The 16294-nt window shown below is 32.3% G+C and overlaps 1 long non-coding RNA gene across 5 annotated transcripts; it reads left to right on the top strand.

Moving 5' to 3' along the window:
* The first annotated feature begins 4437 nt into the window (after nt 1–4437).
* LOC107005382 lies at nt 4438–11399 on the top strand. 5 transcript variants are annotated; one of them, XR_003575802.1, is made up of 5 exons: nt 4438–5937; nt 7280–7414; nt 8464–8706; nt 9689–9971; nt 11173–11399. It is a non-coding gene; the product is annotated as an uncharacterized LOC107005382 (long non-coding RNA). The 5 variants fall into 5 exon arrangements; XR_003575804.1 differs by having other exon boundaries at nt 4439–5937; nt 7280–7392; XR_003575803.1 differs by having other exon boundaries at nt 4439–5937; nt 7280–7392; nt 8460–8706.
* Nucleotides 11400–16294: the final 4895 nt, after the last annotated feature.

Below are 16294 nucleotides of genomic sequence, written 5' to 3'. Positions count from 1 at the left end.
AGTTATGAACCTGTGGGGAACACGTAAACCCTAGTTACTTTGATTAATTGATTAAACTCCAACATTCGAAGCTATTAGTTGTCTCCTTTTATTTTGCTAGTTATATTTATTTATTTAGGAATAGAAACCCCCCTTTTTATCATTTTATGATTTCCAAGGAAGTAATTGACTGAACAATAGTAGTAATAGATTGAAGTTAAGTCTAAACTATTTTCCTCGTGGGAACTATCCCAACCTCACTAGTTGGGTTATTTACTTGACACGACCGCTTTACTTCTTATTTGAGAAGTAAGTTTGAGTGTATCAGTAGTCTCTAGAATTCAAAGAGATTAATAATTAATGAAATAAATACAAAAAATTGTAGAATGAGATTGAAAGTGTAACACCAAAGTGACAATAGAAAGATAACATTTTCATTTCACAAAAATTAAAATACCTCTAAATTCAATAATCCAAATGAATTAAAAATAAGGTTAATTATGATGAAGAATAAGTATTATGCATATAACTACATAAATAATTTATCATCAATAAATTTTCCTTATCATTTTCGTGCCCCAACTACCACAAAGTCATAATTTCAAAAGTATTCATCGAAAAATAAATTTTAAACTCGTATCTTATAGGTTTTTTTAGAAAAAAATTTAATGTACTTTCACATGATAATATGATGATTTAATTTACTTCCTTTTTCATTCATGGTGTTCAATAAAAAGTCAAGATTTGCATTACATAAACTTGTCGCAAGTAGTACCATGTCAAATAGATTGTTACTTACCTTTGTTTGTTTGAATCAAATGTGCAATTTGAGCATCAAGGCAGAGAAGCTGGTTAACAGTAAACCTCTTGCAATTATTTAGTAATTCATCAATATCATGAAAAATAAACTGTAGAGATCTCACTAAAAGCAATTAGCATAATTCCGGCAAAACAAATTCACACAAAAAATAATAAGAGCCTACTTTGAAAGAGACGAAAACCAAAAATTGAAGAGTTTAATTGTAACTACTCTCCTTTAACATCATTATGAGATTCTGTAATGAGACTTTTCATTTTCTCCAAAGTACAACATGATTTACCCTTTGAGTCTTTCAAAACAATCAAAATAATATTCAAACTCATGCTATTAAAATTTTATACCTTCTTCTATTTAAGAAATTTTGTATAGCCTGTCATATTCAACCAATAGTAGTATATGTCTTCGATTCCTGATAATTGTTAGTAACTGAATACTATTTTATTCTAAATCATAAAAATATTTTAGAAAATACATACCTAATTTTATGCAAATAATACCTTTCATCTCATAACGAGATCAACCAAAACATGAGTTAAAGAAAAACTAAAACTCACTCTCAATTGGCTAGAGACTCGTGCTGATAACGTGTTATAAAATCAAACTATAAGAATTTAATTATAAAGAAAAGAAGACAAGAGAAGTAGATAGAAGAAGTGGAATTTTCTTCTTATTCAAGTTTATGTAAGTCTCATCTGTATATCATACAATAGTGAATGAACAACCCTATTAATAGGTTGAGAAATCACTCCAAAAGTCATCATATTAAGTATCATAATAAATAAATATGGTATTATCCAAAAAGGTTCATGAAACCTAGTGAATATGGATCGTTGTTCATGTACTTACTTTATAGACTATCCACTCATTCAGTGGATTTATAACACTTTTTATATTCATTTAGTCTTTATTTGTATTTATTTCATTCATAATTTCACGTGGAATGATTTTATGCTAATTAAATGCCGCTATATAAACTTAATTTAAGTAAAATAAAGGATTTTCAAAAAAAAAAAAAACTATCATGGTGATACTTAAGAATCAACTAGTACTTCATATATTGTTTGTGCTTAATAATATTAACTTTTAGTTCTAAATATTTAGATCTTAATAATAATTTTGTTTTGACTAATGCCAGTAGCTTTATTTTTAACATTTCTAATAGGCCAAATACATAAATAGATTCCTAAACTTGTTTGGTATTTTTCTTAGGTACTTCAACTATGATATTTTTCAATTGGATTATTGAACCACCCATAATTTGTTTCTTTTAAACACTTTTGGCTTATGTGGAATCAGATTTTGTGAGGGGTAATGATAGATGATACATGTGTAGTTCCAGAACTCAGTAGTTCAATTGATAATGAAAATGTTCAACAATAGTTGTGTTTTACTCCAAGTCACTTGAACACATTAGAAAATAAATGAGACTATAACACAGTTTGTTTTCATTCCTTCAATCAAAATTATTACAATATGAACACAATTGAAGTCATTTAAAATACAATAGCCGATCAAAATCAGCCAACAGTGTTTAAAAGGAGCAAATTATGAGTGGTTCAATGATTGAATAGGAAAATGACATAGTTAAGGTGCCTGAAGGAAAAAATCCAACAAGTTTAGAAATTTATTTATGAGTTTTGCCTTACAAATAAGATCAAATTTAAGTATATGAAATATGTCATTAATATTTTCAATGTGATGATAAATTATCAACAAAAAAATCAATTGAATTTGTACGAAAATAATTTAGTAAAAATAAATGAATTATATGACAACAATGGTTGGTTGAACTGAATAAAATATAACCTCATACAACCACCAAACTTCAGAACAATTTTAACCCCTTCTCTTTTTTGGTCTGTTCATCCCAAAAGTATTTGTAAACCCTCTTCCATAAGAAAATTAAAAGTATTCAATAAATGATATGTTTTTTTCATAGTATAAATTTTTCATGCAATGGAAGAATGTTCTCCACAATCGTAATATGTATTTTTTTCATTAAGAACAATTTTTGTATAAAAGATCTCAACTAGATTTAAATATGTTTAATGAGTAATTTTTTTAGTAAATCGTGATAAAAGAGTAGGTTTTGATAATATATACTGAAAGTAATGAAGCAAGGTTCCTTGAGAAATAGTGATAAATGATAAAACATATTAAAATCACTTAAAATAAAATTGTGCGTATAATATTGATTTTGATGGGAAAATTTTGATACGCTCATTACCTAGTTATCACTTCGTGGCATGATGTACCTTGAGTTTACAGTATTTATGATGCATTATACTTGAAGTGTGTGTCTAAGGCCATTTTGTTATTAGATGTGATGAAGTTTGGTCTCGTTCTTGCAGGAAATTGGTTTGAAGCAGTTGACATTGAATGTAGATGAAACAATAAAAGCTTGGCAACCTACGAGCTCAACCAGGAGCTGTCATTCATCTGACGAGCCGTAGGTGAAAGTCATGGGTGAATGGTTCAAGGAAGTCTAACCTAAGTGTGGAACTACGAAGGAAACCGATGCCTAGTAGAGTACGTGACAAACTGTCTATGGGAGCGCCTTCATTTGATTTAGAAAGTTGAGTTCCAATACTTGAACCACAAACGTGCAGAATGGAGCATGAATGGACCTATGAATCGTAGGTGGAAACTGTCGATGTGAAGACTGAGAATTTTGCCAACTGCGGAACAACAAAGGTGATCCAAAGATCCTTGGCTGATCCACGGTCCGATGTCGGCCATCGTCGGTCAAAAACTGCCAAAATTGACTTTTCATTATTTTCATTTCCTACTTGGTTTAGGACTGAAGAACTATAAATACAAGATGTAATTGTAACGACCCTAAGAACAAACTAGGTTAAAATAGATCCTAACTTGTGTGTAATGAGTTTATAAGGTCTTAAAATGATGAATTCTAGTGTTGGAAGTCAGTGTGTTGAATTTGGAAGAGTTTGGAAGTGAAACGTCCAAGTCGTTCGAAAGTTACCCTTTAGACGTGCTTGTGTGTTCTAGTGTGTCTTTGCATGGTTTGTCTGTTGTTTGGAGTTAATTGATAGGAGTGGTTCTTAACATCTTGATCACGTGTTTAGCGTTGAAACATTTGAGCACGAATCTCCAAGGACAACCTTAAGTGTCCTTGAGGAGGACCAAAACATTGGCTTGAAACTGCCTAAGGCAGTCCAATCGACGACCCTAAGACTACGTCCCTTCATCCTACCTACGCCCGTCGATGGGGGCCATCAATCCACTTAGATGTGGGATCTTAAGCCCCTAAACATCGGCCTCTATCCAAAAAGACGGCCTGCCAAGATGGCCTGTTGTCTTGTCTACGGCTTGTTGATGGGTCCGTCGACTGACACTTGCAACTTTCTCGGCCAAGTGGAGGGTATTATGGAAAATTCACCTAGCATTCAAATAAAGTCTTGGGCAGTTATTTATAAGCGTTATCATATCATGGTATAATTGGTTATACTTATTCACTCATGTGACTATTCTTCTAAAGTGTGCTATTTTTATAATTCTTAAAACAACACTTTACAAGTGTGGCAATATAAATTTTTTTAAAATCATCACTAAAATATTGTATCCTCTCAAATATATCTAACTTTCCCTCCAATTTCTAATTGGTCCGAAAAAGAATTCATAAAAAAAGAAAAAATCTCTATTTCAAAAGAACGTTTTGCCCCAACTCACCGTACACAAAACCCTATTCCCGTCTCCTCCTAATTTCAGCCATGGTAAAAGAGCAGCTGGTTAAGGTCTTTTCTTTAATGAATGTACCTATCGTGTAACTTTTTGTTCTATTATCAAATTCATGAGTTATTATGTTAGCTGACAGAAGTTTGGATATCTATTTCTCTTGTTTCGGATTAGCCAAGAATGTTATTTCAATATGAAATAAAATTTGTTGCTTTCGTTCAATTTCTAATCTGACGATTTTCTATTTGAGTTTATAAGCCTACTCCTGCAGATTCTCACATGAATCTGAGATACAGAGATGAACGTGCAAGTGAGATTAGAGGAAAAGTTTAGATAACCTTCTTTGCTTAATCTTGTTTCTCCTTTTCTGTAAGTAGATTATACCAACCTTTTCTGTATCTCAGTGATGTTAGAAAGTAGATTATCATATTGTGTTTCAAGCTATGGATACATTTGATGGTTCTAAGTTCTACTTTAGGGACTTTCAAAATACTAGTTTAGATATCCTTTTTAAGTATTCATGTTTGGTTTTGTGGCGTCAAACTGTATTTTTCTGAATCTAAGATGCTTGTACTTTGTACTCGTTCCCCTTATCCTTTCTTTAGTAAGTTGTAAGCCATTTTGTGGGCAAATAACGTCATCTCCTCACATTGACTTATTCTTTTAATTGATCTTCCTTTGTCTACTCCAATACATTATTTTTCTGAAAGAACTTGGCAACTAATCTTGAAATTATTGTTTAGTAATCCATTATTCTTTTTATTTTTATTTTTTATGTTTATTGATAGGATCTCTGGCTGTGAGTGATATTATTCTCTTTGGTCTTAATCTTTTAAATTATTAATAGATTAGCTAAGCTACTAGAGCCAGTAAAGTTTCAAATACTACAACAAATCTAAAGTTGGCATGTGTATAAACATCAGTTTGTGATGAAGGGACCATTGGAATTGACTTGTAAAATCTCGTTGGTCTTACTTTGTATTTGTGTTTGAATGAAGAGGTTGTCAGTTTGACTTTTTATTTATTTTTTATATGGTAAATGTGTTTATGGCTGGTAGGATGATGTAATCACATTTCTTCCTTCTTGCATTAACTGCTATAATTTCAGTAGTAGTCTTATAGTTTGGTAAGTCTAAATTAGCAATGGTGTAGAATCTATTTGTCATGGAAGAATTGTCTTTGAAAATCTCATTTGTCTTACTTTGTGTTTGAAATGCGAAGATTGACAACTTAATGTAGTTTAATTTTTTCTTGCATCAACTGCTATAATTTTGGTTTTAGTTTTTTCTCCTTTTCCATGTATGTTATAGTGAGGACTGGATTAGAGGGACCAGGACTTACAGTTGCTCAAAAGATATGGTACTGTGTTGCAACAGTCGGTGGTCAATATATATGGGCTCGTCTATAATCATGTTCTTCTTTCGATAGATGTTGTTGTCACTGTACATTTCTCTTCTTCTACGCCTTCATATTTTTCAGAATTTCAATTTCATTATATTACATATAGTTTAAGCTTGTTGTCAATTTAAGTTGGCCAGGTTTTCTGGAGTGGTCTTGTAAATTGAGGTTTGAAATGTGTGAGGAAGTTGTCTTTTAGTTTGAGGTAGCATGGACATGAGGAGCAAGCCAATATTGAAATACTTATCTAAAAGCTTGTATATCTTTAAAATTGTTTATTTTCAGACCAATTGAGTGAGGTGAGCACATGAGGAACTTCACATTTAAAAGATTGTGAGTATCACACTAGAAAGTTGTTCTGTCCAAATTACAACTCCTATGATCTCCACTGAGATACAATGTCGTATGGATATTGACAACCTACTGCCGATATAGGAAACATTTTCTCTACATCCGAAATTAACAGGTTCTACAATGTGTTAAGAGAGAGCGAAACTGCTTTGTACATGTAACCATTTGTTTATGCACATAAATTTTTATTTGGAACTACATGTTGCAAACACAATGTGTAATTTTAGCCCCATTCTCTACATATATGTGTCTTGACAAGCACCTCTCGGTTGTCTTGCCACGATTGCCGACCAATGGACATTTCACGTAAAAATTTGTAATACGTGTCAAAACCTTAAAATAGTTGTTGGTGTAACTCTAAACAGAGTTGTAAGATCGGAACATATAATTACAATTTGTATCTATTGTTCTTCTTTAACCAAAGCTTTTGTGTTTTGTTTAGCATTAAATGGTCAATTTTACGTGTTAGTGAATTTAGATCACTAACTGAGAGTGACCTTTTACTTTGCTCCATGGATAAATATAGATCTAATTATTTTCATTTTGCTCTATGATTGAAGGTTTTGTTTCCTTTTTAAGATTTTTTAGGGAGTAAATACAAGTTGTGTGAAGATTCAATTGGGAATAGCACGAACAGACAAAAACCGGAATCACTAAGTTGTTATTCTCCTTTTGTTTTCCAAGATAATCATATAAAGTAGGAAACACAAAACTTAAAAGTTGAATTACCATTTTGCCCCTCTAATAAATTAAAACTTATATATATATATATATATATATAAATCTTCTTATTCTCATTTCATAATCTTGATCTTTCAAATTTCTAACACAAATGTAAATAAAAATAAAAATGAGTAATTATCAAGAAATTAAAGTAGATTCATGTATCTTTAAAATTAAATTTCATCTCTATCTTTTTAATATTTATTTTAACAATAATTCATGTGACTTTTCATGTTCTCATAATTTTGTTCTATAAATTTAACTTTTTCAAGAAGAACTTTTATTTACCACTCCTACAATTCTTGTGTGTAGGAACTCTAAACATGTGAAATAATGTCACAATTTGAGGTGAATGTTGTGAGATTCCCTTATGCAGTCACGAGAATAGACAAGAATTCAATTACTGAAGCATCGGAGCTTGATGTGTTAGTTTTATACTTATTTGTAGTAAGAATTATAATAAGACTTTTTTGTCTCTCTTCATATAGTTGAATTCTTGTTTTATTAGCAAGTTGCTCTAAATTCATATTTTTATTTTGTATATGCTCAAATGTTCAGTTTCACTATAGCGACAAAAACAAAATGAAATGCCTAATTATCTTGCTCATGTGTACCTTTTCTTTTTCTTTTCTTCTTACTTGTAATTTTACATATACATTAATTTTCATCTTTAAGAATGAATGTGATAAAATAGGATGTTTACTCTTTTCTTTTCTTTTTGTCGAAAAAAAAAGGTGAAACATATAATATTAGATTAATGGTGGATAAGTTATGTATGACAAAATTAAATTTTATATAAAAATAGTAGTTATTCATAAATATCCTGATTTTCAAAATATAAATAATAAAACTTTTTACATCTTAGTTTTAAATATTTATAGTTGACTAATTAGTTAAAAGTATTTGTGGATAAAAATTTATACAATACTTTAAACACATTCATTAAAAAAGTTGAAAGGTTTTGTTTTCCTTCACTCAAAGTTAATCTTACACTATTTCTTTTAGCATTATTCTACCAATAAAATGGAACTATCGAGAAATTTAATTTAGATAGTTGCTATTTTTCCTTTTAGCTTTGCAAACTTATTTTTTGAATTATATGGTTTATTTTTTTAATTTCTCATATTATTATTATCTCGATGCATTCACTTGGAGGTCAGAAAATTGGAGTGTCACAATTAGTAGTAAAACAAAGTAAGAAATCTCAATTAGACATATTTTATTATTTAGTAGTATTATCTTTTAAGAAATAATACACTCATGGGTTACACGCGCAAAGCGCGTGCCCGGAAACTAGTTCCTAAATACACATTAAAGTGTAATTGCTGTACATTTTATTGGGCGCACGACATGTTTGATAACAAGTAGACATAGCAAATAAAAAAATTTGATATATTGTGCTGACTTCTACAATAATAGAGTATTAAGAGAAGTTTAGAATAAGATATTCTCTTCTAAGTTGTTAATCTTTATGTCATTGTTACAAATTAAGGAAGCTTTATTACCCAACGGAAAGAGCTGCTAAAATCAAGCTTAGAAGACATGATCTGCATACTCAATTGTCACTTGAGGAAAAAGAGATGCTTTCATCACGACTACAAGTAAAAATGTCGAGATCAGTCGGTTTTTGTCGCTTGACTGAGCATGCCAAAGAAGCATAATATTCTTGATTTGGTGTGGAATTGCCCACACTAAAAGCTCTGACGATAAAGGAGTCTTCTGTTACCAAAAAAGCTAAGGTAAGATACTAAAAAAACTACTTAGAATGTATTGTATTTGCCATTTTACTTATATATGCATTGTTAATGTTAATTAGCTTTCCATCCTGAAGTAGCAGATACATCTCACATCAACAACCCACCGACGAGCTTCGATAACGGAAATAATATACATGAACTCTTCTTTGTATTCAAAATTGGTTTGTTGTTATTACAATTTTATTTAAATTTTGCTTTGCCAAGAAACTGTTTCATATATAAATTGGAGTTATTGCTTATTAGGTTAAACATCAACAGTCAAAACTGGACCACATGGTCTAACAACATCACATAATTAGACTGATTGCCTATTAGGTTCAACATTAATGGCTTCCACTGAATCGACTGATCCAACAACATCAGCTAACGTCAAATCTCAATAAGTAAACTAAAATTACTAGGTTGTGTTCCAAATCTCTAACAACTGAAGTTACATTTTTCGGTAGGTAAGTTAGGTAAACTAAAAGTTTGGCCTTTGCTGACTGTATATCTTAATTGTCTCCATCGCTTTGCCATTACATTGTAGACATACTGGAAGAAGAGTGTAGACTTGTTAAATTTCCCTGTGTGCTTGTAGGTATTAGCAATAACATCAAGGATTTTAGTAGCTCGGATCTGTGAATCTTTAGAGACACCAATGCTGCTTATCTCTATAAATTTAGTCATCTTCTTGGCGACTTCTTTATATTTCACTAGTGCCCATCTATAGAATTACTGCTTTTGACATCATCATTCTACCTCTGGAAGTCTTTAATTTGTACTTCGTTTTCATTCTGCTTATCAAGTTGAATTAGTACTTTGTTTTCTTTTAGGCTTCCTGAACTTTTTGTTTAGATTCCGGAAAATGCAACTGTTTGTTATTTAAAGGCATGTGAAAGTGTTAATTCTAAATGCTATATTCTGTTCATCTAAATAATGTTCTTACAGCAGTACTGCTGCTGAATTGATTGTTTCTCACTTTCAGATTCAAACATATTCACTCTTTATGCTTCTAATACTCTATAGAGGACCGTAATGGAAGCAAAGACAGAAATACTTGATGGTGGGTTGTGGATTTGTGTAGTATTTCAGAGTAATAAGGTTAGAGATGACAACAAGACCTTATTTCACGCTGGAATTTCACATGATGACAATTTTGATGCTCTTGGTTTTTCCCTGGAGCCTTAGCCCTCTCGAGCTTCCCCACCTCTAGGTCCAGACGGTCGTTCTCATGTACTTCCTTGTGAGACACCTCAACCACTTACGAGGTAATTCATTAGCTCGACGATCATTTTTTGGCTTTAATTATTGTATCCTCTTAAGTTTCTCTAGCTTTATTTGGCATTCAACTAGCTGTAGCTTAATTTTGCATTCAATTAGTTGTAGCTTAATTTTGCATTTCTGCTTCCAAAGCAATAGTTCTTCATATCGCACATATACATCATCACCCACCTCGGTATTCTTGTCCAGAACCGGTGATAGAGCAAGTTTTCCTGGACATATTATTCTCTATGCTATGTTATGCTATGTAATACTTCTATAAAAAATATCATTTAGAAACTACTTAAATTGACCAAATATTAAAGTGGACTGGTATCAATATATTTTAAATACTTGTTTGAAGTTGATTGGTCAAAATTGGTTGTATAATGGTTCCAAATTAATAGTTACCCTTTTGGTAATTATACTTCATGTTCTGTTTCTGTGGCGGGAAATGCACAAGAAACAATTAATGATAGTCAATTCAGATTGCATGGATAAAATTGAGGTATTTGAATATGAATGTTATTGCCTTGCATGTGGAATTAGATGCAACTCACACTTCCATAATTTCTTATTATGTTGTAACTCACATTTGAGAAACCAAACTCAATCATTTCTGATTTCTCTAGTATAATCCATAAAAAATGCACTATATCCCCTCTATGGTTCTATGAATTGTTATTTCTTGTTAGGGTGTAGGACAAAGGGAGAGGTGGGGCTTAATTATGTTTAATTTGTGAGGAAGTAGAGGGATTCATAGTAATATAGGATATGCACGTTGTTGTAGGAGTCGTGATATTTTTAGTACTACTAACTTTTATTGACTGTTAAATGTTAATTGGGTGATGAATACAGTAAAAGTCTCAGAACCTTGTGTCTAAACTCGAGTAAAAGACAAGGCAATCACAACATTTATGTTGTTGGCTGAAGTTAAGAGAAAGGAAATGGAAAAAGAAAGTGAGGAACATGGAGTGCAAGCACTAGATGTAGGTAGCAATGGAGAGATCAACTGATCAGAGTAAAGAACTAACATCAATTACACTATAATTGGTCCAAACACAGCCCTCAGTCTCTTGTTCTACTGCCATAGCTCCTTTGTGCACTCCACAACTTTATTTTTATGAATTCCTTTGGCTTACTGTGAATTTAAGCATATTGAAGGCATGATTTATTTCATTAACTAATAATTTTATTTTGAATGTGCAGGAAAATGCCGGCAATTGAATTCGAATTGTGGCCATAAGTAAACTCGATCTATTATAGTGAAGGATGATTAGTTTTTCTACTATTGTCATATATGTTTGAATGGATTTGGTTTTGTGGAATTTATTGATATTAGAGATGTTGAAGTAATCACTTTTTGAGTATTGGTTGTACAAGACATTTCTCGAATTTTATTTGAAATATATAGCTTCGATTTAATTATTAGGTAATTTTGTGCTTTAGGTCACTTGTATATTTAAATTGTTGATTATATATTTAATATATGCTAATTGAAAGTGTTGTACGACGTAGTGTTAAAGTTACACTTATAAGTGTTGCTCTAGATGAGATATAAAGTTACACTTTATAAGTGTTGGTCTAGATGAGATATAACATTACACTTAATAAGTGTTACTCTAGATGAGATATAAAGTTACACTTTATAAGTGTTGCTGTAGATGACCTATAAAAGGCAACACTTTTAAGTGCTACCAATAATAGTGCAAAGGCAACACTTTTAGGTGTAGTATAATAAAAAATAGGTGTCGCTAATGAATCACAACAATGCGTGGCCTTATACCTCTTTGGCTACGCTTTATAAGTGTAGCCAAAGATAGCGATACTCAAAAAGTGTTGCCTAATGTCAAAGGTTACGCTTCTTTAGGACACCCCCTAAAAATTGTTGCATAAAGTCCAAAAGTGTAGTCTTTTATTAAAGGCCACACTTTTTGCTAATTTAGGGTACACTTTAGTGGGGTGGCTGTAGGCCTAAAATTGTATAAAGGAAAACAGAAAAGATAACAAATATCTGGTATTGCAGGTGGCACCCACGAGAAAAATCCATGGACCATAGGAGGACCCATTAACATTAGGAGGACCCACGATACCCGAATTCTGGAATCTGGATTGCAATCGGCGTCGTTAACCTCTCAGAGGTCGCAGACAAGCCTCTTCTTGCATTCATCATATCTATATGGTTAATTTTATTGGAAAATTTAAAACTTTTTATAAGTATGAAGTTTACATAGACTTCATGTAGTTAATACTTAATTGCATCATATACTAAGCTCAACATAAATGAAACAACCATCTACCATAAGAATCAATTCGAAATAGAAGATGAATATATCATAAATAGTTTGCCAAACATGGCGTTATTACAAAGCTTTGAAATGAAAATACGAAAGAAACTCTAGGGACAAATCCACTAGCTATGTCTAAAACTAAGGCTAGACTAAAACTGTAGCATCCTCGAAATCAAGAGGACCTACCAAATGGTTTGGAGAACGCTGATGTCCAAACTGCAAGAGTCTTCAATCTGTCCTCTGACTTGCACCTATAAAATAGTAAATTGTATAGGGTTAGTACACCCCTTGTACTAAGTATGGGTGTATTCACACATACACATAAAACTATGCATGATCAATGAAAGCTCTTCCGAATCAACATGCCATTTCTGGAAAGTCTAGTCGTTGGACTTTCCTAATTCGTTAGTTGTGAATTGTGGTATGAATATGATTCATTTTAATGCATTCAAATCACACAACTCATTTTCTATATGATTACAACACATTAGAATCATCAACTTAATTTTAGAACCACTCTGGCGAAGATTTAAAAAATTGCTCTTCCTAACCCGAGAGCTCACCTCTCTATACTTAGTTTTATTTTCAATCTTTTTCTTCCTCTTGTTGTGTTGTTCAATAATGCTTTTAGTCTATGTTTTACTTACAAGTGCAATGATTCATTGTAGTCCCATAACCAAAATGAATCGATGTAAGTAATCCAAGGACTAAGGAATGATTTCCCTACCTTATAATGAGTCATTCTTTACACAATGTATTCATTAACATTTCATAAGCCATTCTCTATTGGATTTGCCATCTATTTCATTACCTCATCTTAGGGAAGGTATGAGGTATTTAGTTTACATTATGTTTCTACTTCCCTTTATTGGCATCATATAAGAAGTCATTATAGGCCAATCTTATTTGGCTTTGCCCATTATTTGCTGAAACTTGATGAGTGTGATATTAGCAATTGACATTCTTAAGCTCTTCATCATTGCTCACTTTGAACATACGTTCCATCATCATCATCATTCGTTCTCACTTTCAATTGACATCATTAGGAATAAGATCATGCGAGCTTAACATGAAATCCAGTGTCTTCCCAACAGTGAAAAAAGGGGATTCACTGGTTAATATGAATCTAGATCATGTGAGCTACTCATGAAATCCAGTGTCTACCCCACACCGAAAAAGGGTGATTCCCGGCTAAGGCGAGTCCATCTCAAGTGTTCACTCAACACTGAAAATAGTGGCTCATGGCTATAGTGAACCTAGAACATGTCGTGAGCATTAATCGACATAGATCATGTGAGCTAAACATGAAATCCGGTGTCTTCCCCACACCGAAAAGAGGTGGAATCACTGGCCAAAGTGAAACCGAAACATACCTAGCTTGTTGGCTAGACATACTTCGAAGACTAGGCACTTAATTAGACTACATATCCACCTCGGTGGTAGCCTCATCTCATGAGACTTACATGTGAAAGCACATGCTCATAACTAGTCTATCAGTGCTTTGCTCACTTTCATTATCTTCTTATCTTTTGGAGTTGACTCAAACATTATGGAGGCTTGCTTCTATATTGAGATTTACTTACTCTATTGATGACTTGTTATCCCTTTCCTTACATTAATGAAATGTGAATTGTCCTTACATAACATATTTGGTGTTAATGAGACTTTTCTAACACGTTCTAACACCTTCATCGTGAGTATTCTTTTAACATAGTAGCTTAGGCGTAAGTAAGAATGTCTCACTTCCTTTAACACCCCATTCTGGTCACTTAATTAATTTAGACCCCTTTAATTATTGTATAAATCATGTTACTTCTTTACTTTACTGTAGTAGCTTCGTTTCATTGTTTATGGACGATGAGGAGTTCTTTCAATCAGTTACATATGTTCATAGTTAATTCTTTTAGAGCATGTTGGGAGTTGTCCCAATGAATGACATGCCCTTAGTTATGGATTCATTGAGTTACTTTAAAAGTGCTTATAATATATTTGACACTCTTACTACACAAGATTGACATATGATTAGTATTGGCCTCATCATTTGGGATATTACTACATAACCATTTTTGTTGGCATAAACAAATTTTACGTATGTTCATATTTAAATTGAATATGTATGAACCATTAGCCAACTTTCAATCAATTACATAAGCTCCTAGCCATTAGCATGCATTCGTTTTGATCAAGTAGTGTTAGCCAATTTGTTGGCTCATTCAAGATGTGATTTCATAGATGTCTTTTTAAGCCAATCTTAGTTTGTGGCTTAAATGATAACGTTTTTAAGACATATTGGACAGCATAATATTAACGTTTGAAGAATTTAGCACCTTCATAACATCATAATAACATCAAATCAACATTCGTATAATCACATCAACCACTTAACATTTACGGACGTAACTAACACATCATCGATTCTTTACTTATGTTATAACGTTGACTTCACACGACTACAAATTCATAAGTTAGTCGATATTCATCATTCAAGAACAATACACGTCAAGAAAAGTTAGCAGCACATACGAACAACATGATCTCTAACCTATTCAACATTGAGTCGAAAAGGATACTAGGGACAAGGGAGTTCGACGATAACACGCGAACAACCCTAGTTTTCAATATCTTTGAATCGTTGGAAAGAAATTTCTCTTGGAGAAAGAAGTCCAGGAGAGAAACCCATACCTTATGTAGAATTTAATCTACGAAGATCACCTTGCACGAAACCTTGAACAAAACCTTGAATTCGCCTAAGAAACCTTAAGCATTCTACGTTTTCTTGCGGTTTGTCTCCTACTGCTTTAGCGTCGTGATTCTCAACGTTTTTTTATCTTGATTTTAAGGTTTAGGAACTGATCTTTAATTATACAACTTAGGTTTAATAAGTTAATTTAATAAACTAATTAATCAATTACCAAAACGCCCCTCCTAAGTTGACTAAACATAAGATAATGTTGACTTGTTCGAAAGTCTAGAAATTGGTGTTGACTATGGTTTCGGTCAACATTTTGACTTTATATTAATTAATTAAATCCTTAATTTAAATAATTTAGGGACCTAGGGTAAGTACTAAAGTACCCCTATGTCTTTGGAACCAAAATCAACCCTTTAGGACCATCCTAGGTTAAGTACTAGGATATTTCTTGAATTATACTAGGTTAGTGTGAGAATTTCGTTGTGACCATTTAAAATAATAAATTAAATTTCTAATTTAATTAATTAGGTAACCTAAGATAATTACTAAATTACCCTTAAGTCGTTAGGATTATAACCAATCCTTTGAACCATCCTAGGTTAGGTACTAGGTTGTCTTTTTTTGTTTTAACCGAAATCTGGTAATTGCTTTGTGATCTCGGTTTTTCCCATTTAAATTAATTAATTAAGTTGATAAATTAATTAATTAAGTAGCCTAGGGTAATTACTAAAGTATCCCTAGGTTTTTAGGAACTTAACTAACTCTTTAGACCATCCTAGATTAGGTACTAGGTTGTCTTCTTTTGTTTTAACCGAAATCTGGTAATTGCTTTGTGATCTCGGTTTTTCCCATTTAAATTAATTAATTAAGTTGATAAATTAATTAATTAAGTAGCCTAGGGTAATTACTAAAGTATCCCTAGGTTTTTAGGAACTTAACTAACTCTTTAGACCATCCTAGATTAGGTACTAGGTTGTCTCTTCAACTAGTACTAGGTTGTCTCTTCAACCCGGTTTAGTCCTAGGTTGTTGGGTGCACTAATTAGTTTATTTCGTTTGGTCCTAGGTTAGTTAGTACTTAGGGAAGTAGGTTAGAGTCTAGAATTGGTTAGTAAGTTAGGCCCCACATGGAGTGGTCCCTTGTGTACGTTATTCCCCCTAACTACCCTAACCGAATTCGGTTAGGGTGGTCCCCTCCTTTGGCCGCTTCTTCACATGTCTTGCACATGTGCTTTGAATATGGGTTTATTGTACTATCCTAACTAACTATTATTTATGGTTCATTTGGGAATTCTTACTTATTGTCCCAAGGATCCTCACTATGTCCTTGGGCACTACTTAATCTACAT

The sequence above is a fragment of the Solanum pennellii genome, chromosome 12 (genome assembly GCF_001406875.1).
Source record: "Solanum pennellii chromosome 12, SPENNV200".
Taxonomy (NCBI): domain Eukaryota; kingdom Viridiplantae; phylum Streptophyta; class Magnoliopsida; order Solanales; family Solanaceae; genus Solanum; species Solanum pennellii.
Note: the sequence above shows the minus strand (reverse complement) of the source record. Positions and strands in the feature narration are given on the sequence as shown.